The 21,561-nt window shown below is 60.1% G+C and overlaps 1 protein-coding gene across 1 annotated transcript in view; it reads left to right on the top strand.

Annotated features, from left to right (window-relative positions):
- The first annotated feature begins 15,017 nt into the window (after window positions 1-15,017).
- TACC1 (transforming acidic coiled-coil containing protein 1) overlaps window positions 15,018-21,561 on the top strand; it is a 32,910-nt gene continuing 26,366 nt past the window's right edge. Inside the window, exon 1 of the mRNA XM_035562655.2 lies at window positions 15,018-15,331. The gene's annotated coding sequence lies outside the window, so the exon portion shown is untranslated. The remainder of the gene's footprint in view (window positions 15,332-21,561) is intronic.

Below are 21,561 nucleotides of genomic sequence, written 5' to 3'. Positions count from 1 at the left end.
AAAAAAAACAAAAAAACAAAAAAACAACAAAACGAAACAAAACCAAAACCACAGTAGATTGGTCTCTAAACACAAAGATTTAACAGTGGGGCCACGGGTGAGCTCAGATACATCAGAGACGTGGAAAAGTGGAATCTCGTCTCCTTGTTTTCTTTGGAAAAGATGAACACAGGCTCAGGTCAGTGAACCCAGAGCCAGCGATCCCGGCACACTGGTGGTTTTTGTTCCGACCCAGTGATCCCAGCCTGCAGGTCGCAGGATGGCTGTGCGGGAAGGCAGCACGGTGCAGGGGGTGTTGGGGTGCTCAGAGGAGAGCCAGCTCCCCGCCGCCTTCTGCCCCCTGCCATGGCCACAGGCACGAGCCCACCTCTGTTCATGTTCTGTGCACGAAGGGGGAGAGGGCCTCCCTGCCCGAGAAATCCCCAGGTAACTGGCAAAGCACAAGTGCAGGGAGGGAAATGGCGATGTCCAGCGCAATTGTAGTGAGTCCGGGCTGACGGCAGCGAGCTGGGAGGTTTTGGTCGCGCTCCAGGTCCCCATCAGAGCAGCTCAGGGCACAGCCCCATGCCAGGAACCCCCTCAGTGAGGACGAGGAGTGCCAGAAACTGGGGACCCGTGGTAGCATAATCAGAGCTGCTCCCACCCCCCCACCCCTTCTTTCTGCTTGTGGCTCCTGCTGGCCGTGGGCACCGTGACAGTGACTTGCACGGGTCCGCAGGAGGAGAGGTGACTGCAAGAGGAGAAGGATGGGCTGTGGGCTCTGTCCTGGAGGGGACCGTGCAGGGCAGCCTCTGAAAGGCTTTGGGTGCTCTCCCGTGGACACAGGCTTGAAAGACCGTGGAGGGGAGAGTGGAGGAACGATACGGGATAATATTGGGAGCGTAGAAAAAGAAAGGAAAGGGTTGCAGAAAGATGATTATAAAAACATAACCCGTTCCATATGTAGCCAGCCGAAAACCCACCCAGTGACTGTGCAGGGAGGCGGGTCTGGCACAGCGGCCGCGCTGTCGCTGACTGCTCAGCCACGGCACGCAGCCGCCGAGCCGCTGGCACCGGCCAGCAAAACAAACACGGCGCGGAGGGCTGCTCCAAGGAGACCTGGCTGCCCCCGCGCCTGGCCCCAACCCCAGGCATTTTCCAGCTGCAGAACTTTCCATGACAAAGAAGGGTTTCAGGAGAAGAGCCTCGGTGCACCGGGAGGAGGAGAACAGGAGCCGGGAAGCGGAGGAAGGCTGGCTGCTGCACGGGCAAGGGACGGGGACGGTGGCTGGTGCGGGTGACCCGGGCTTGTGCCATCGCCTCCCAGCCCTCCCTCGCTCCCATTGCCTGGGAAATGTCGAGGGGGACAAAGCAGCAGCAAGCAGGGGGCACTGCTCAGCTCAGCCCTGCACAGGGCTCCAGGGGCTGCGTGACCCTGGCTGTAGCATGTGGCATCGCATCACGCTCCACTAACAAGACCTTGACATGCAGGTGGCGATGTTTTGGCCATAAAAGTCTGAAGTCATTTTTTCTTGACCTGTCCTGCATCTGGTATCCAGCGTGCAAGCAGCAAAATGCTGTTGCACAGGTTGCTCCTGTGTCCCCCCAGCCTCGACAAGGTGCCCTCGCTCTGCCCAGGAGCCCCTCAGGGTGGCACCGAGCGGGTCCCAGCCCTTCCCGGTGCTTTGTGTGTGGCAGGGCAGGTACACCTTGGCCCTCAGAGCAGAGCTGGCCAGGTCTGAGCATGGGAGGCAGAGCTGGCTGGGCTTGCAGGTGGCTTTCTGGGTCAGATCCTGTGCCAGGCCTTCCAAAAATAGATCCTCTATTTTAATCCGTTCGTTATTTCTTCACGGTTTCCACAAAGCACTCGTTATTTCTATGTCCTATGCCATTTGTCTTCCCCTTCCAAGCATTCCCGCTGCCAGATGATGGCTCGTGGTGGCTGCTGCGGGCTTTTGATGGCACGCTGCTCAGAGCTGGCCCTGGGAGCACCTCACCAGCGATAGCATTTTATATATCTGCTGGTTTTTTCCTTCCTATTTCAGTCTTTTTTCCCCCTCCAACAAATCTTAACAGCCGAAAGCGCAGGGCAGAGAAGCAGCAGCTCTGCTCTCACCTCCTCTGCTCTCCCGGCAGCCTCCCAGCTGCCCGCGAGGTGCAGCAAGAGCCCCTGCCCAGCACAGGGGGATGCTCTGGGAGATTGGCGAGGTGAGCGTGGGGTGGTGAGGACGAGCTCGTGGCTGCCAGCAGGGGCGGCACAATTCAGTGACACATAAGGGACACGTCCCTGCAGAGGCCCGTGGCTGCTGCTGCAGTTCTGGTGCCCACCAGGCCCCCTCTCCCCCAGCCCAGCTCTGCAGCCCTTCCTCAAGGATTTTATTAGGGCCTGGTACAGACTCCGGCCCGCTGCGTTTGCCAGATTGTCAGGTTGCTCATAAACCAGAACGATTTAGAAATAACTAAGGCTGAAACCATTCCATATCATAAAGAAACAAGTGCTCCTTCCCCTGCCAGAAAGGCTGCGCGGTGACGGCGCTCCCGAGACCTTGTGAGCTGCAGAGAGCAGGGGGCAGTTCACAAAATGGGAAGGCGTCCCCGGCCCGCAGAGCAGCTCGCTGCCACAGAGAGGGGCGCAGCGCGCTGTCGCTGCCTTTGCAGCACGCAGGGCTCTGCCTCGGGGTGCTCTGGCACAGAGCTCAGGGGGCACACAGATGGTGGTGCCTGGCAGGGAGGGGGCCAGGACCCCCGGCGCTGCCCTTTCCATCATCCTGCCCACTCCGCACGGATGCATCCTCTCCCCGGGGTGTCGCCGGGTGCACCCCTTGGCGCGAGGCAGGCGAGGGCTCAGCCCCGTGCCTGCTCCCAGCCATGCGCCGGCACCGGGGCGCGCTGCCCTTCCTGGGAGGGGCTCAGCACCCAGCGGGACCTGGCTGGCGGCGGGGATGCTGCCGCTCTCCTCATCTGTTTGGGATTGAGGGAGGCAGCGCGGGTTGGAAGAGGCTGCTCGGGCGCGGTATCGTGTTCTGTGCTCTGCGGTGCAGTATCTCCTTGAAGCGTGACAGCTGCGATTGCTTCCAGATGCGCGCCTCCTCGCTTCCAGCCGGCTGGGGTGGATGTGGTAAACTCCGCGATGGAAACCAAAACCCGGACCAGATGTACCGTGTCAGCGGCAGCACCGCGCACATCTGGCCGCGACGCGCGGGCACTGCCGCAGCCCATGGCCGTCGCTCCTCCTGCGCCGGGAGCCGCGGGCTCAGCACCGCAGGGCACGAGCTGGGGCTGCTGGTGCGCGGGGGGCGGCCAGCACCGCCCGTCCCACTGCACGGTGACCAGCACCCCCGGCACCGCGCCAGGGATGTGGGGAAGAAGGACCCCACTCCTGGCCCCTGACATCACTGGTGATGTCAGGAAGGACCGGGATTGGTGACTTCATGGGATAAATCGGGAGAGAGGAGGGTCTGCTGCCTGCACACGCGGCTCTTGGCAGGCGGCGGCGATGAGGGAAGAGCAGCGGGAGGCTGACGGCAAGCCCAGCGCTCTTCAAAGGGAAGAGGCTCAGAGGCAGGGGTGGGGACCGGCACCCAGGGCTCCGGCTCTGCCCTCACACCATGCCACGGGCCGGGGCTTTCCCTTAGGGAGCTGCGGGAGCATCTTTTAGGGACAGACCTGGCTGTGGCCCCAGGTGGGACCCCTGCAGCTCACCCCTGCCAAGTGCTCATCGCCGCAGCAAGCCCGATGCAGTCCCCTGCTTCCACCCCAGACCCTGCTCCACACCTTGGACCCCGCACCAATAACAATTATCCCAATGCACCTCCTTCTCAGAGGACTTGAGAGAAGCAATTAATCTCAGTAACAGGCTTTGAAGAGAAGAAGTGCTGTCTAAGCACTGCGCTCTTATCCTTTTGATGGGGTTAGCTGCGCTGGAATATGAGCGAAGACATTTGGAGTAAATTAATAACGAGTTTAATGGCATCCAAAAGTTAGGGAGATGAAGCATTTGAAAGGGGTTTACAGCTTTACGGGGAGGGAACAGCAAAGTGAAGGGCATGTTTTCTTCATCAGGCCTGCTCCCCGGGCTCCGGCAGGGCTGAGCCTCCAACCTTTGCGCCTCTCGCCCACGGCCGGGCGCAGCGCTGTGCCAAGCCCCTGCCCGCAGCCGGTGAGCACAGGGCACAAACACCAGGAGCTTTCCCCCGGAGCTTTTTCCCCAGGCTTTCCCCCGGCCCCCAGCCCAACACTTTCTCCGCACAGAGCCGGCGCTCTGCGGGTGTGTGAGCAGCTCCTCGTGCCCACGCCGCCTCTCCCAGCGCGGAGGTGGGAAGGTCGGGGCACTCACTGCAGCATCCCTGCAGGTGACGGGGAAGAATCCCTGAGATGCAGCAGGTGCCTTGGGCTGTTTTGCCATGAAACTGACATGGGAGTGAAGCACTCCAGAGATCATGCATTTTCCTAGAGGTATATTTATGACAGAGTTGAGATATGAGCGGTTGGCCCAGCTCCCAGCGCGAGCATCTGATGCCGTGCACCCCATAGCTGGTGTTTTTCTTGTTGTTTTTGTGTTTTCAGCCTGATTAATACCCCTGTGGTGGCTGGAGCGTGGAGACCGCTTTATGTTTTGCCAGCAGGCTCCAACTCTAACGTAATTTCCACAGCCGAGCTGGGGCTGGGAGGCAGCGACACGTAAGAAAACATTTTTCACCAGCTTCCTCAGCATCGTCCCGCCGGCCTGGCCCTGCCTGTTCCCTGGGGTCACCCAGCCTGCCGGGACAGGACGGCTCCCAGCCCTTCCAAGAAGAGCCCTTCACTGACAGTCCCGGAGGGGCTCGAGGCCAGGAAGCCTCAGCGAGGGGCGGTGGGCTGCCAGGGGACCCCTGCCCCATACGTGGAGCTACCGGGAAGGGACAGGACACGCGCCCTGGCTCCCGGTGGTGGCTCCGGGAGGTGCTCTGGGTGCCTGCCCAAGCACACAGACATTGACAGCTCTTCTCTAGACCTCAGCACGGAGAAAAATCAACCCCATAGTCAGGAACGCATGCCTAGGGAGTGACCAGATTAGCTTTTGCAATGGTGCTAATTACTCTGAATTAATTAGCAATCAGTTAACTCTAGGTTATAAAAGCCCCTAGTGAAGGAGAAGGCCTAGCTAGAGGGCTCTGTGGGCTGGGAAGAGTGCTTTGTGCAGCTTTTATTCCTTTTTTTTTTTTTTTTTTTAAACCTTTCTTTCTGCTCTGTTGGGGAAGGGGAAAGGCACGGAGGGAATATAAGGACTTAATGTGATCCCAGCTGCAATCAGACGAGTGAGTGGCAAAGAGAAATGTTGCCATGGTGTGTTTGGGGGTGCTGGCTGCAGGCAAGGCAGAACACGGCTTCCTGGAGAACGCAGCCAGCTCCCAGCAGCCGATTGAGAGGGAAGCAGCCTCAGGAGGAGAAATGGAGATGTGAGTGATCTGCAATGGCTCCAGGGGCTGCTGAGGAAAGAGTTTCTGCTCCTAAGCTCAGCCTCTTGCATAACGTGCTCAGGAGCAGAAGTGGCTGTGGCATCTTGGGGCTAGATGTGACTTCCAGCAAAACTACAGCCTATGGGCTGCAAATTCCTGCTGCTGGTGCTCTGAAACCAGCCTGCGTCTCACGTCTGCAGCGAGTGCATGAGGTATGTGCATCCTACAAGCACACGCAAATGTGTGTGCACGTGTATCTTCCAAGGCATGTGGTTTTCTCTGTGTCCTGTGCCAGGAGAGGTCGATGTGCAGGTTGTTTGAGATGAACCCTTAGCAGGAAGCAGGGGGAAATGAATGTGCTTGCTGGCATGAAGGTGGCAAGAACTGCTGGGAGCTGGGCTGGCAGGGGCAGAGCTCTCCTTGCCAGTCAGGGAGCTCCAGCAAGACGTTTCCTTTAGTTCTGTGTGATTGTTGGCACCCGACATGGTGATTAACACTGCTGGACCGTGGCTGCCGGTGGCACACATACGTGGAGAGCACATCACTTTTTCCAGTGGCCTCTGCCTAAATGCTTTCAGCCAAAGGATCTGGGAAGCTTTCCAAAAGCAACCAGGCTTTCTGCAGGCAGAGCACCACAGAGTGCCCAGAGGCCCTATTAAGGCTGCTGTGAGCTCTGCAGCCCTGCCCTGCCGGCGGGGCTGGGACCCAAAAACATGGCCCGTTCCTGGAGGGGCAGGAGGAACGTGTCCTGCCCCATCCCATCCCTGCTGGCAGGGCTGCAGCGGCTCTGCCCAGGGGCTGGATTTTCCAAAAAATGGAAAATGGGGATGGGGCTGGTGGAGGGAAGCTGCAGTGGGGGCTGTGTCTGCCCAGGGACGAGGCCATGCTGAGGAGCCCTGAGCTCCCCTGGGTACGAGGGAGAAGGATGTGCCTCGCAGGGGAATGGCTACAGCACGCTGCACAGCTGGTTAGCTATTTGTTTAAAAGCAAACAGGAATATTTAAGAAGCACATCTCTATAATGTGTGTGAGTGTACAGATGTGCTTGGACATACACATACATACGCCTTTGTTGAAAGAGTCCTATCATCCTTTTAGCAGGGAAGACATCTGTCTTCACTTGGGCTGGATCGTTACCACGTTCCACGTTACTCCTGCCCTGAGTTTCACAACACCTCCCCAGGCCTGGCTCCCGCTGGGCTCTGAAGGCTTCCTGGGGGGCTTCGGGTGCTGGGGCCTGGCCGTCGGCCCCCAGTGCTGCTCCCGTCCCCAGGACGTGCCCGGTGCCGGTTGCGCCCCTGTCCCGCGGCACCACCACCTCTGCTTCGTGCGGAGGCGTGGGTCAGAGCTTGGCTCCTGCTCCCCTGAGTTCCTCAACGTGCGTGTGTTGTGTGAGTGCTTGCAGGAAGAGGTCACTGCCCAGTCTGGGCACAGCTCCCCACCGCTGGCCCAAACCCAGCCAACAGCTTGAGGAGAGGACGGTGCCCAGCCCAGCGCGGGGAGGAACAGGCAGCGGGGCGCCGGCGCCCATGCGGAGCTTTCCAGCGGGTGGGAGGTGGGCCAACCATCCCCTCGCCCTCCCCAGGCTCCTCTCCTGGGGTCGTTAACCGCAGCTCTCCGTGCTGACGGCAGGGCGGGCAGAGCTGGAGGGCAGGAGCCCACCACGTGCTTGCGGGGCAGGGGGGCTTCGCAGGGCAGTGTGCGATGTGCAGAGGGGTCTCTGCATGCCAGGGAGCCAAACGGAGATGGCTGGGGCTCGTTCTCATCCCCCCCATGCATTGCCCGGCCTCCTTGGTGCTGACCTGCATTGAGTGTGATGGCTGGGGGTGGCTGGATGGGGGCAGCTCTGGGACCCTGCGCTGCCCCCCGGGTGCTTTCCCCATCCTCTGGGCTGCATCCCCTGGAGCAGAAGGGATCCGTAGGGCGCAGGCAGCCTGCGCTTTGGAGCCCTTCAGCTTCAGCCCGCTCTGGGGCAGCAGCTGGGAGAAGAGAGAAGCTGTAGCTGAACTGCACGGCACTGCCTTTTCTGCGGGGCTGCCATGTCGTGTTACATAGCTGCAGCTAGTCCTTAATTCTGAGCTGTAACTACGCAATCAGGCTCTCCAGTGCAATAATTCCAAAACCTTTCTTGAGTCCTGTATTAAATAAAGTACATTCACAGAGTATATGAATTCCAGATTCAGCCTGGGACTCCAGGGACACTTATTCCTCTCCTGGAACTTGTATATCCGGTCCTGGGATGAAAACCCCCTAAGCCCCAAGCATAACAAGCATTTCTTGTATTTTTTCTGTCTCTGTCACATCGGGCATGTAGTATATGCTTGGGCTGATAAACAGCATCTGGTTAGAGTCAGGTAAGGACCACTCTGGGGAATAAGTTTGTGGTCAGCTGCCAACCTTTCTCTCCCTCCTTAATGTGCTTTTGCAGATGGATGAAAACTGCAGCCAGTCGAGGTTATGGTTTCAGATAGCGCCGGGGAAAGGAGGGAGAAGGTTGCGCTCAGTTCTCATCCTATCGGTGCGGCTCTGCTGCCAGGGCTTTGCTTAATGAAAGGCACATGCACGACTGAATCATCCCGTCTCCTCGCAGGGGGATGCAGAGGGAGCTCCAGCAGCTCCACGGAGCGGGGGCTGGCGTGCGGAGCCCCCTCGCCTCGGTGCATGCAGCTCTTTCAGCTCGATGCTTTCGGCTCCAGGAGCCCGTCTCACCGCGATGGGAGCCAGCAAGCAGGGGCTCTGCAGGGCGCCTCGTGCCCCCGTCCCAGCACCTCGCTGGCTGCTCTGTGCCTGGCTCCTGTAGCGTGCCCACCCCGACATCGCTCCGGTGCTCCAGCCACGGGGACCAGCCCCCACTTGCTTCTCCTCCTCCCCGTCGGAGCTGCCAATTGCGCCTCCTTTCCCACGCAAAGACAGCTGAGAGGCCAATCTCCCCCTCTGCAGTGAGGGAAGGGTGCCAGTGGGGAAATACGAGCCGAGCAGCTCTGCAGCCTGCTGACCCCTGCTCGGGGAGGATGGGCTCGGCTGGCGAGGTGGTGGCCGTGACAATGTCCCAGCGCTTCCACGGGGCTCGGTGAAACAAACAGCTGGTGGCCAGAACCTGAGCTGGGTGGCACTGGGCTCAAAGGACCCACGATGAAATGCTCATGGTGTCGGTCCAGGAGGACGGATGGTGGCATGGAAGGCTGTCCCAGCAGCAGAAATCCCCACGCCCCGGCGATGTCACCTGTCCCCGCAGCCGCTGCTCAGCTGGCGCTTGGATGTCCCCACGTCCCTGTGCTGCGCTCAGCAGCGCTCTCGAGGAATGGAGCAGCACTGTGCTGGGCCACTGGATTTTTGTTGGAAACCTGGAAGTCCTCCTGGCCTCGTGGGATGGCTGACGGCTTGCTGCCAAATTCTGGAGAACCATCCCAATTCATGTTTCTCACAAGCCCTTTTTTTCTGCAAGAGAAGGAGGAAATTCTCATATAAAAATGGAAATGCACCCCTTTTGCCAAGCTATTAATTCTGCTTCCTATGGAAACCAAGACATCCCTGTCTTTATTCTTTCTGCACTGAACTTCCAAGTTTATTTTTATGCCCAGATTTGGCAAAGCACTTAAGCCTGAACAGTGTTATGCATGAGCTGAAGTCCATCCCTGCGTGAGGGTCTATTGAAAACACCTTACAGCGCACGCAGACATGTGCTTCAGCAAACACCCCCTTGCACTGGGTTTGTTCCTCACTACAGAGACTTTCTTTTTTTCTCCTTGCCAAGTTATCATTTGCTTTAATTAATTTCGCACAGAGAGCCTGGGAGTTCAGTGGTGGTTTCAGGCCTCTAGAATAGCCAGGGAAACCAATTTAATTAGATCAAGTGAGCCAAAGTTACTTAAGCGATTTGTAATAAGTTCCAGGTTCTCCCACACCAAAGGGTTTCAGCCGAGGACAGGAACTTCCTGAGCGTGTTCTGCAGCGCGGGAGGAGCGGGGCCGCAGCCCGGGACTTTTAAACCTGCATCGGCTGAACACTTGTGCATGGACAGCGGGGAGCACCCGGCGGGGTGCGGAGCGGGCGGTGCCGCGGGCTTTGCATCCCTGATGCTGTGATTTTGGCTGCACCTCCGTGGCCTGTGCTGTGAGCGCAGCAGCTTTCCATGTGCGTGGCTTTCCTCTGCCATTCCCCTAGGGAAGGGCTGCAGGACACGGGGCCCTCCCCGGCCGTGCAGAGGCTGCCTGCAGCTGGGACCCCCGGTGCCTCCCAGCCCTGCTTATGGGCTGCCCTCCAAGGCAACACGAGTTTCTGGCTGCATGTATTTATGTTGCTAAAAACCTGTGATCAAAACAGTTTTCCCTTTTTTCTGCTTGCTGGGAATTTCATGTGGGTGTGTAAATCTGTCTGTAAATCTGTTTCTTTTGCAGGCAGATGGAGCAGGTTGTGCTCGGCTGCCCCGGCTCTGCTGGCATCGAGGCTCTTCCCTGCATTGAGGTAGGAGCTGCCCTGATCCTGGGGTGCTGCCTGTGCTGCCCCAGTGCACCCAGCTTCCCGGGCAGGCTGGAGCATCGTCCCAGCATGCCACATGAACACTAGCTGCAGGCAAGGGGCTGGCGATGTCGGTGCCCCTTCCTGGATGCTGGCTTCAGACACTCGTCCTCCCTGCTGAAGCTACCAGTAACGTGTCCCACTGCAGGGACGTGTTTGTCCCCCCAGTGCCTCTTGTGAAGGATGGAGCTGGGCCAGGCAGCGCATTTTGGCACCAGGCATGTGCCAGCCCTGCTCCTGTGGCTCTCGGGGCCAGCTGTGCGCCCCTACTCCCCCATTTTTGATTGCAGTGAGCATCCCTTTGCTGTTGCTGCAGAAACAGTGGCTGAGCTTTGCATGCCGAAGGCTTCTGCAGCCCTTGCGCAGCATCTCGGCCATGGGCACAGCTCTGCTGCTCCCTGCACCTTCCTGGTGAGCACGGAGGCCCCGGCTCTGCTCGAGCACCCCGAGGCCACTTTCCTGCAGGAGGCATCACCTCGCATGGAAGGCTGGAAGGGAGCATAAATTAAACCTACGCAAAAAGCAACTTAATTATTGGGGAATAAAGATCCCATTATTCTCTCTCTGCCCTGAAGCAAGAGAGAAAAATCTCTCATTTCCTTCCTAAAGTCAAACGAGGGTGGGAGAGGTTTATAAGCCTGGCACGGGAGTGGGGAGCAGCCAGCGCTGCGGGCACCTGGCGCCGTGCTGAGACTGCCCCGCGCCCCAGGAAGGGGAGGTGCTGCTGGGATGGAGCTGCCTGGCTTTGGGCGCCTGTAGCTGCACCCCCCTGCACGGACACACGAGGACCTTGCCACGCTGACACTGCCTGCCTGGAACTTCACATGTTGCTTGCACAAGCCTCGAGGGGGTGCAGAGAGGGGCTGGCTTCAACTTGCAAAAAGGCCGCCCTGTGCACTGGGAAAGGGTTATCCCGGTGAGCCTGGCAGCTCTGGCGCATCCTGCCTTCGTGGCAGCACAACGAAGTGGTGCTTCCTCCCCTTGGGAGCAGCTGGCACCGCGAGCCCTGGGGGCACGCACACACCTGGGGTGAAAATAACCACCCCCCAGGTAAAACGGGTGCTGTGGGGGGAAAAACTGCTGAAACCACACTTTTCTGGCAGCACAATAGTTGGGTCTTAAACAAGACATTTTAAATTTACACCGTGAGCCAAAAAAAAGTTGTAATTTGAATATACAGCATGGCACATTCCTCAGAAATTGATCATAAAGTTCTGCTAAAACACAGGCAGGGCCTGAGTAAAATAAATATTTTTGCTTCCAGAGGAGTGAAAGGTCTGGCCAGTGACTCAATTTATAATATTTTTAGCAGGTGATTCATCGAAGAGGGAAAAAAATACCCAGGGCAGCTGAATCCAGCAAGGGCTCTTTGTCTCCCCAGCACTACTGCGTCCAGGCGTGCCGGTAGCGCCGGCGCAGCGGCTCCATGGTTGGGGCTGCCCCAGCACAGCCCTGGCTGGCAGCAGGGCTCTGCCCGAGCCCCTGGCAAGCCCTGGGTGCTGCAGCTGCCCCGGGTGCTGGTGGCACCGAGGTTCCCTGGTGGGCGTTATTTACCCCCAGCAGCGTTGGGAGCTGTGGGTTTGGATGGGGTTTCTTGACCATGCTCCACGTACCACAGTGCTGCGGTTTGGAAGTGGTAAACGCGACCCTTCTGGCCTTCCCCTCTCCGGTTCCAGGCAGAGTTTTCTTTTCCTCCCCGCAAATCTGCCTCTCCCCAGCGCACTGCAGGTCGTGCAGCCTCTGGACACGTGGGTGCCTTCTGCTTGGTCACGTCCCCGTTTGTGCAGCGAAGGTGAGCATGGGGATGGGAACTGGGTGAAAAACTCCTCTGTGTTCTTTGCTTTATGCACAGGCAGCTCAGGCTGTGCAGCCCACAGGAAGATGCGTGCCCTGTGAAGTCGGTGGCTCTGGTACCGAAGGTGGCAGCTCTGCAGCGTGCACATCCCCGTGTTGTGGTGAGCAAGGTGTGAGTGCGGCTACGGCCCCGTGTCCCTGCCCGGGGGTGCTGGGTGATGCTGTGCCAGGACCCTCCGCTGCTCCACTGCCTGATGCGGAGGCGAGAACTGGGCGGTGCCGGGGCTGCAGCCCCGCGGGAGCTGCGGGCACCGGTGGTGCGCAAGCAAAGAGCGGTCTCTGAACTAGCTGCTTGCGATGCACGGGACACCTGCTCCCGGCTATAAAAATGGATTAGCTGCATTGCATCTGGAGCCCATCCAGGCAGCAGCGCCTTCCCCGGGATACCATTTGGCAGGCAGAGCCCATGGCCTGAAAACATAATGAAGGGGAGCGAGGGGACAAGACACAGAGTTGAAAGGAGGGTCTGGAAGCTGTGATCCTCTCTCGGTGGAGAATCGGAGAGCTTTGAGCAGCCCCAGATGCGGCGCTGTCACCAAGCGCTGGATCCTGCCTTTCCACCCGCCCCTCGCGATGCCTTTTCCATTGTTCTTTGTACTTGAGTCTGGTCCCAACATGCTCCCAGCTGGCCGGGGTTTCAGCCTGGATACAAACTGCAGAGCAGCAGATACTAACTCATTGTGTTCGGAGTGCTGGAAGGACTCCATGGCCCGACGCAAACGGAGTGGTGATGCATGGAACACCAAGCAAGGCCTCCTCCTTCACAGAGCACCCGGGACGCGCGGTGCCACCTCTAACGCTGCCCAGAGAACCTGCACCCGAGCCCCTCGCTCGGCGCTCCCAGCAGGGCTGCTCAGGACCACTCGTGGCGGTGCGAGCCCCAGGAGGACCCTGCTGTCCACGGGCTCTTGGCCGGCCCTGCGCCAGGCTGGGCAGCTGGGCACAGGCTGGACTCCTGCCCTCGCTGTCGTCGTGCAGCGGAGGAACAAATGTGCAGGCCACTTCTCTTCAGCAGTGCTCTGAAATACTCCGAAGCAAGAATTATATGCATTTCCTCCGTTCACCTGGAAAAATCTTATTCCCCTGCTAGACATCTGCCATAATGCAGTTCTGCCTGGATCATGAACCACACGTGGGGTTTTATTGTGCTCCGAATACCAATTATTTCAGGTACTCATGGAGCAATCTCTGCCCCAAATGATGCAATAGGGTAACTGGAACTAAGCTGAGGTTATATTTGGGTGATTGCTATATATCAGCTTTTATTATAAGCTTTCTGGTCAGTGTGCCGCTCAGCCACTGACGCTCTGTGATCCTTCCAACTCAGGCAAGGCTGAATGCTTGGGACCAGCTCTTGGAAAACAACTGGGAAAGTCAGGGTAGCAACTGGAGGCTCATGTTTCTGACTTCTGCAAGGCTTGGAGAAGCTCTGAGATTTGTGACGCTCTGCAACACACGGTACCAAAGGTGGCAATCTGAAATGTGCTGGTTTGTGGAGCAACCGACTAAGCAGCTGAGGAGGCATGGAACTGGGAAAAGGCAGGCCGACGGACAGCTGTGGAAAACCAAATTGCTCAACGCAGCCCTGGGAGGGACCATCCTGAGCAAGGGCTCCAGGCTCCCCAGGGGCTCGGGCCAGGCACAGGATTGCTCTTTGGATGAGAAACCGTCGTGGGAGCGTCTGTCCCACCTCCCAGCGCCGCTCCCCGTGGCTGGTGGCCGCGTTCTTCCCAGTGCTCCTGCCTGGAACTGAGCACAAGCAACCCCCTGAAAAGGGCAGCTTGAACAAAGAGTGGTCGGGAAATTAGTGTGGCACAAGCCTGAGCTCAGTGACCGCGATGTGGCGAGGGTGCGCAACAAGGGTCAATTAAGCTGCCACCACGCAGCCTGGCAGGGCAAATTAAGTGCCAATTTTCTGCACTGCTGAAGAGGCGAAGAATTGAATTGATAAATAACAGGAAGTTTCAGCTGAAAAGAAAGAGCAAGTTGGGAGATGGGAGTTTGAGGCTGGACGGCAGCCAACGATGAGACAACCGTGTGCGCCACTGCCCTCTGCCGCAGCCGGCAGCGCTCTCCTCCCGCAGCAAGGCCCCGGGGTCGGTGTGGGCAGCGGGCATGGGGCTGGCAGCATACGTCCCGTTGGCATGCCCATCCCAGTGGGGCGTGCTGGTGTTTTGCTGCCGGCTCACTGGAACACAAATATTTCGGCTGGACAGGTGGGAGGCTGTGGCCCTCAGAGCAAGACGATGGAGTGGGGCCTTTCCTCCTAACCGAGGTAACCGCGCTCTGCTCGGGGCCAGCAGATGCGGGCAGAGCTCCTCGGGGGGGCAGAAGCGATGGGAGGCTCCTGGGCTCTCAGCCTCATCCTGCCAGCCCCAGACGTGTGCCCCCATGTGTGGCCCAGCTGAGTTCATCCAGCTCACCGTCCTCCTCCTGCTCTTTGCAGCAGGTGGGAATGCAGAGCGCTGGTTTAATTCCCTCTGCTTTGCAGGGGCTGTGCAGCTGCTGCAGGTCCCAGGGCTTTGGGAAGGTCGTTGCGGCCAGGGCGCGGGACAAGGACCAAGATCTGGCTGGGCATATGGAAGCAGGTTGCAGGGTTGGTTGGTGTGGGGTTGTTCCTGGGCTGAGCAGAGTTCTCCTCCTCCTTCGGGCAGCAGCAGCCCCATCCCTGCACTACGTTTTCCGAGGGTGAAATGGCTGCTCCCAGCCTGCTCATTTCTGCTCCTTGCGCTCCCTCTGCAGGGAGCGGCTGCAGGCAGCCGGGGGCCGGATCCTGCACGCTCCTCTCCGCAGCCAGCCAGAGTCGGGCTGGTGCTTCTCGCACGGCTGCTTTGGGGTGAGTTTGTTTAACCTGAGCTGATTTCTTTGTATGTGTAGAGTTGAGCCCTGACCTCTGGGACCAGACCATAGTTTGGGCAAACTGTGGGGCTGTGATGGCCCCTCAGGGCTCCAGAGAATGGGGAGGAGGTTTGGGGTTTGCCCCGGGGAGGGAAGGAGCTGGCCGGGCAGCAGAGGCCTCAGGGCTGGGGTGCAGGATGCAGGGATGTTTCCAGAGCTATCCTGCTGCCACCAGAGCTCAGCAAACCCTCTCCCCACAGCCCCGAGGCCACAGCTCCCGCTCCCTCTGTAAGCAGAGAGGCTCCCTCCCCACCAGAGGCCAGGCTGCCAAATTCCAGCCAAGAGCACATTTTTCCAGCATGACACCAGTGGGGCCCCAGCAGGAGACGCGGGATGCAGGCGGAGAGGCTCCGGTACCGGCAGTGCTGTGCGTGGATGGCTCGCCGAGCGCCGTCTGCCCCACTGGTTTCCTCTCCCAGCTCAGGGAAGGGCTCGCCAAATATTACAAAACATCCTTTTTCCTTTCGCTCAGACTGTAGGGTGCACTGAGATACCCTGACGCCGCCTGGCCCTCCCTACTCCCGTCCATCCCCTTCCTTCCTCCTTGCTCCTTTTCCAGGCAGCTGCTTACGCAAGCAGCTTTCTAAGGAGCCCCGGGACAGGTAGCGGAGAGTGCCGGAGCCGGGACGAGCCTGCACTGGAAAGGTAGGAAGGAGAAGGGAGCCGAGGGCTGGGGCGCTCGCCGAGCGCTTGCCTGCGTACTTTGCATCAGGCAGGAGGGAGGAGAAGAGCAGGGAGCGAGGTCTCCCCAGCCACCCCAGCAGCCCCCCTGTGGCAGCAGGCCTCGGAGGACACCCTGGAGCAGAGCATCGCGCCCTCCTGCCCGCTCTGCCCCCACTCTCGTGGTGCTCCCCAGGGCAGAGCAGGGCAGCGGCACCTGCAGCCTGCCACAGCGGGGCCGCGTGGGCACGCCGGGCTCGCCGCCAGGGCCCGGGCTCAGCACATTACCGGCCTCCAGGGCCCTGTTGTGACTCCGTTTGTGTTGCCAGGGAGGAGCCGTGAGAGTGCTCGGGATGCTGCGTGCCGAGCTCCCGCCGGGCGGGTGCCGGGCTGCCTCCCTCGGGGACCACGAGGGGGGATGTCCCCGGCGCTCTCACCCAGAGCAAACCACAGCAGGAGAAGGGCTCGGGCACAGCAGCCGCCCCTCGAGGCCGCTGGATGCTGCCCCCGCCACCCAGGCACCTCGCAGCCCAGCACCGCAGGCTCCGGGTGGGTTTGGGGCCGGTGCTGTTTTGATGCGAGGCTCCACGGAGGCATTTAAACACCACCCGTGTGACAGCCCAGCTCTTAGTCACAGTCCCCGGAAACTCCAGTGAAACTCTGCCCTGGGGCAGCAGCAAGGGCTTGGTGAGCCTCTTTCCCAGGCACATGGAAATTTCCATGGAATTAGTGTACGGCTAATTATTACCATCTGCCCTCTCTCAGACTGCAGCCACCCCGCCAGCTAGCTCCTGCGCAGCGCTCCTTGGGGTGCTGGATGGGCTTGGGGTGCAGGGCCCCCCCAGCGCCAGCTCTGCTCTACCCGTGCACAGGTCCTGGCTCCTTCCCCCTTCTGCAAGGTGCCTGTGGGGCTTCTGCGGGCATTGCCAGTCCCTGCCCTCGGGGAACAGCTTTCCTGGCAGAGTTTCATGGTGTGAGCAGCACAGCCGTGATGCTGTGTGTGACTACTCAGGGTCTCGTGGTGCTTTGCGCAGCTGGGAAGCCAGCCCCACTCACGCAGCCGCGCTCGCCCCTCCAGAGCAGAGCTGTGCCGGGGCTCCTGGGGCTCCTCAGCAGGACCTTTCACTGCCTGGGGTTGGGGCTTGCAGATCATGGCACTGACCCTCGCTGTTGTCCCAAGGGCCTGGCAAAGCCCAGTTAAGCTTTGGCAATGTTTATCAGGTTGAGTGAGCTCTGGAGCGGGCGGTGTGAAATAGCACTCTGTGCCACTTGGGTTCCTGGTGTCTGGAAACCAGTTTTCCCTCCTAGGGCGATACATAATTGTCACCGTTTTGGTGCCTTCCCCCTCCTGGCTTTCCCTGAGAGCATCTGACGGGAAAGCCTGCAGTTTCCCAGCGGCCTCTATTTGTTTATTGCTCGCGGGACCCCTGCCAAGGAGCACTGGGTGTGCAGATGTAACCCAAACAGCCACGCAGCGCCCAGCTCCGTCGGGAGCCGAGCACGGAGCAGCAGCGCCGGTGCCAGCAGCACAGGCACGTTACCAGCTGTACATCCCCTGCCTCGTTCAGCCCGTCCCAGCACCAGTGATGCTCGTTTGCTAACCCACCTTGCCACGGCCTTGGCTCCCTTGCCCATGCTGATCCCAGGCTGGTCTGGCGAGGAGTGAGCCTGCCGACAGCCGGTACGCGTTGGTTTGGGTCTGCTCCCTCAGTACAGATCCCCGCTTTGGTAGGATGGATTTGTTGGGAAACGCCGGGTTCTTGCAGCTTGGCAGAGGCTCAGCAGTGCCTCACGGAAGCGTATTTCTGAGATAAATCCTTGAAGCCTGCACGCCCTGTCCCAGCCCTGCTGCACACAGGTGCCGGCAGCCACCCCTGTGCCCCCTGCAGGGTGAGCAAAGGGCTCGGTGCGGCCACAAGCTGCAGCACCTGCAGCCACACGGGGATTTTTACCTGGGCAAGGAAGGGCAGCGTTCTGAATTGCCCTGCATGGAAATAGCTACAGGAAGTTCTGAAAGCAGAGGCACCAAATTACAAGGCTGAGGCTTTGGGAAGGCTGCCAGAGCCCTGCCCTGTGCCCTCCTGGCCCCGCACACGGTGCTGCAGAGCCCGGGCAGCCTGGCACGGACCGGCGCTGGCTTCGCTCGACGTGCAGGCGCGCACACACCGGCACAGCCTCTATGTGGTGCTTGCTCTTTTAAATGAATGCAGAACATAAGAGCAGCCAAAAGAGTGTTCCAAGATCTGCATCTTAAGCCTGGGACTGGAAAAAACAAACAAAAGGACGCCATCTCTTCCCCTCCTCCACTTACCTGCCCCGAGCGGAGTCAGGGCGCTGGGTTTTGCGCTCCCCTTGCACGGAGCAGAGGCTGGCCCTTGCACCAGTGGCAGAGGTATGTTCCCGTTTATCAAAAGCTTTTCCTGGGGAGCTCAGGGAATGGTCGAGGCTGCTGGCGTGGCTGCCGGGTGCCCTCTGCGGCAAGTGGGGGGACGCTGGGTTTTGCCCCGCTGCCCACACACCCAGGCACGAGGGCGGTCGGGCTGATCGGGAAATTGTTTTCATCCAAGGAAGGCTTTTTATAGTTTTCTTTTTTTAGGAAGGTGAAAGCTTTCAAGGGTGTCAACACTTTTCTTGCCAAAAAATAATGCAACCCAAGCCAGAACACCAAAAAAAAAATTAATTAATATTTGAGTTTTCAGTTTCTCAGAACTAAAAAGCCCCAAATGGTGTCAGAAATTGATATGTTCACTCAGGCACTCTAATTAAAATAAATCCAAGCATAATGTTCCCTTAGCAGGGTCACCTCTGTGCTTTTTAGCTGCTCTGTTAAATCTTCCCCTGCGAAGGGGACTGCTGTGGGTTCTGGCTGCTTCCTGACGCTGAGGCTTGCTGGCTGGCTGGCCTTCCCTTCGAGGGATGGGCTAGGGAGAGGTGATTCTAGGGGGAGAGGCAGCGTCAGTGCTTTATTGGGACTCCTTGGCTGAGGCTTGGTGCCTGGGTAGGGGGCACAGACCCCATTTTCTTGTTGCACATGCAGGATGGGAGGGCATGCTGGGGTGTGAGCCCTGTTAGGCGAGAAACTTGAGCCCCTGCAAACATTTCCAGGGTGCAGCACTACGCACTCTGGTCTCAGGACTACAGCAAATTTGCATAATTAAAATCTGCATAGCATTGAATTTTCTGGTTGACATAAGGGAGGAAAAGTGACAGAATAAATCCAACAAAACTGATGCAAACGTGGGGAGACATCGCTCTGCTTGGGATGCTGGTGCTCTGGTGCCAGGCTGTGTGCTGACCTGTTATAACAGCCTGGCAGCAACGTCACACCCTGACAGCTCCGACCTTGCTGCAGGACACGGCGCTGGCATCCTCGCTGCCAAGGCTGCAGCCTCAGGGCTGTGTTTTGGAGCGGCTGCCTGGCAAGGGGATGGATGGATCTGGGCACGGGGTGCACCCCAGGGGTGCTGTGCTGGGGGCTGGGGCTTTCAGCCTCGCTGCCCTGAGGTCGCGGCTGATCTGTGCCAGCCTTGGCGGCGGCTTGGCCCAGGTGGCAGAGGCCAAGGACAGCTCACAAGAGCTGGGTGCGGGCTGTGACCGCAGAAAGAAGAAAGTCCCGTGGCCCGGCTGTCGAGCCCAGCGGGGTGAAGTAGAGCCCGGGTCAGTCATCGCCGGCTGCGCCCCGTGACCTGGGGGGGCTTTTCCAACCCACCCGCTTCTGGGGCTCTGTAGGCAGGGGCAGCTCGCACGCCGTGCCCCTGGGGCCGCTGCTTCGCCCCGGCGACCCCCGGCTCGTCGGGCAGCGCCACCGCCGGCACGGGCAGCGCCGGGGCACCGGGTCGGAGCCCGCAGCCCACCCCCGGCACCGCGGGGCTGCCCTGGGGGGGGCCCGCCGGGGGTCGCACCCCAGGGCGCGGGGGTCGAGGGCCCACCCGGCCAACGGGCAGCCCCGGCCGGCCCCGCGGGGGGGGGCAGCGGCCGCCGGGGCCGCGCCGAGCCGGGCCGAGCCGGGCCCCCCCCCGCGGAGGCGGGGACGCCGCCGGGGCCGGCCGAGCGCGGCGGCAGCGCCCCCCGGGCCGGCGGAGCGCGGGGTGCCCCGGGCCGGTGCCGCGGCCCCGCCATGGGGGCGGCCCAGAGCCAGAAGCCGCGGGAGGGGGGCGCCGCCGGGCGCCGGTAAGTGCGGGGTGCCCGGGGCCGGGGGGAGCCGGTCGGGGCCGGGTCGGGTCGGGACCGGGGTCGGGGTCGGGGCCGGGTCGGGGCCGGGCTCGGGGGGCGCCCTGCGCCGTGCCCGGCCCGTCGGTAGCGGGCGGGCTGCGAGCAGCCGGGCAGGGGGCGGCCGGGACCACCGAGGGTCAAAGGCGGTGGAAAGCTCCCCGGCTCCTTCTGTCTCCTCTTCTTCTTTGCTCCTTCTCGTCTCCTTCTCTTCCCCTCCTCTTCTCCTCCGTTCTCCTCCTCCTCCTCCTCCGTTCTCCTCCGACAAAGCCGTTCCCGGCTCCGGGTGCTCGGGCTGCCCCCAGCCGTCGCCGCGGGTGTGAGGAGCTGGGGCGGCTTCGGCGCCCCCGCCCAAATCGCGGTGCGCGGGGCAGAGGCAGAGGTGCACCCCTCGGTGCTGCCGTTGGAAAACGGGGTGGGGAAGTTGGAGCCGGCTGGGAGCGGCGTCCCCGCTGCGAAGCGGGAGGCAGCGCCGGCTCCGCGCGGGGCTGGGAAACTGCGAACAAAAGGAGCAGCACGCTAGCCTGTGTTTGAGAGGAGAGCTGGGGACAGCTTGTCTTAACATCGACCCGAACACTCTCTGGAACACAGAAATATTTTCCTTAAGTGAGCCACCCTGTGGTGCACTCGGGGAGCTTTGCTGCTGCGTTTCCGAGCAGGAGCGGGTCGGTGGCACGCCAGCAACGCCGGCCTGCTGCGGGCGGCTGGTGCCTGCCCCTGCCCCTGCCCTGCCCTGCCCGTGCCCTGCCCGTGCCCTGCCCGTGCCCTGCAGCGTGTGCCAGGTTTCGGCGAGCAGGTGCCCCCACAGCCTGGCTGCTGCTCTTCTAAACACTTACAAACACCCCTCGGTTTGCAAGTGCCGGCTTCGGCCAGGGAGAAACGAGCACATTCTGTCCTTTGTCGCTGCTCTGCCCTGCCCATTATTTCCTTGCAGTGTTCTAGATATAAATTAGAGGTGTTCCCAGGCAGAAAACCCCTACCATTGTCCGCTGTGTACTGGAGCAAACAGCCAGCGCTGCGTGCGAGGCAGCCGTGGGAAGGGAACATGCTGGGGACGTGGGAAGGCAGCTGCCCACCGTGGGGCGTTTCAGTGGGCAAACGAGGCGCTGCCCCCAGCCCCTGGAGCACTAAAGGGGGCTTCCCCAGGGGGCTGGCACTGCTCCTGCTGTGCCAGGAGGGAGGCGCGAAGGCTGGCACCCAGAGGGCTGCTGGACATGGCTGGGCCCTGGGGATGCTCCGCCTCATTGTGCTCCTCGCGTGGGGCTCGTCACGGGGTGCTGCAGGGTCCCTGGTCCATCCCGTGCCACCCATTGCAGCAGTGCTGGGACCAGGTGCGGGCAGGCAGCCCGGGCAGGCTCCGTGCTGCTGGCTGTGCAGGGACATCGCCTTCCCCTCGCTTTTATCTGCATGCTCTGACTCGGCTGCTCCTCGCTCCCACCTGTCCTCCTCCACCTTAAGCAAATTTTGCCTTGTTTATTTCCGTCAGTATTTCCGCATCCCTGTGCCCCTTGCCAGCTGCTGTCCTTGCTCCTCGTCTGCCTCCCCTGTCCCTGCTGGCTCTCCAGGTTGTGAGGCTGAGCTGCTGGCTGGGTTTCACAATATCGCCAAGCCCTAACAAAAATGCAGGAGCCAAGGCCTGACAAACACCTGATAAGAGCATTCCTGCCACATAGCACTGATATTTTTAGCAAACAGAGCGAAGGAGTTGATAGGGGAGTAAAGAAGCAACAAGATGAAGGAAGATGCTTGTGTTCATAAAGCATCAGTGTGAAAATCAGGCTGGAACTCACGAGTCTCGAGGCTATTTCTACTGAATTGCTTTGCAGGAGCTCACATCCACACAACTAGGATCAGTGAGATTAAGCCACGTACGTTGTTTTTTAAAAGGCAGGAATAGCAGTGTGTTCATTTGCACATTGGTCCTTTCGAGTGCAGCCACAAATGCCTGTGTTTATTGGTTTGACAGCAGCATGGTGGGGAAAGACAGCTGGGACCTGGGGGCTGCT

The sequence above is a fragment of the Cygnus atratus genome, chromosome 27 (assembly GCF_013377495.2).
Source record: "Cygnus atratus isolate AKBS03 ecotype Queensland, Australia chromosome 27, CAtr_DNAZoo_HiC_assembly, whole genome shotgun sequence".
Taxonomy (NCBI): domain Eukaryota; kingdom Metazoa; phylum Chordata; class Aves; order Anseriformes; family Anatidae; genus Cygnus; species Cygnus atratus.
The sequence above is the reverse complement of the archived record's forward strand: the minus strand, read 5'-3'. Positions and strand labels throughout refer to the sequence as shown.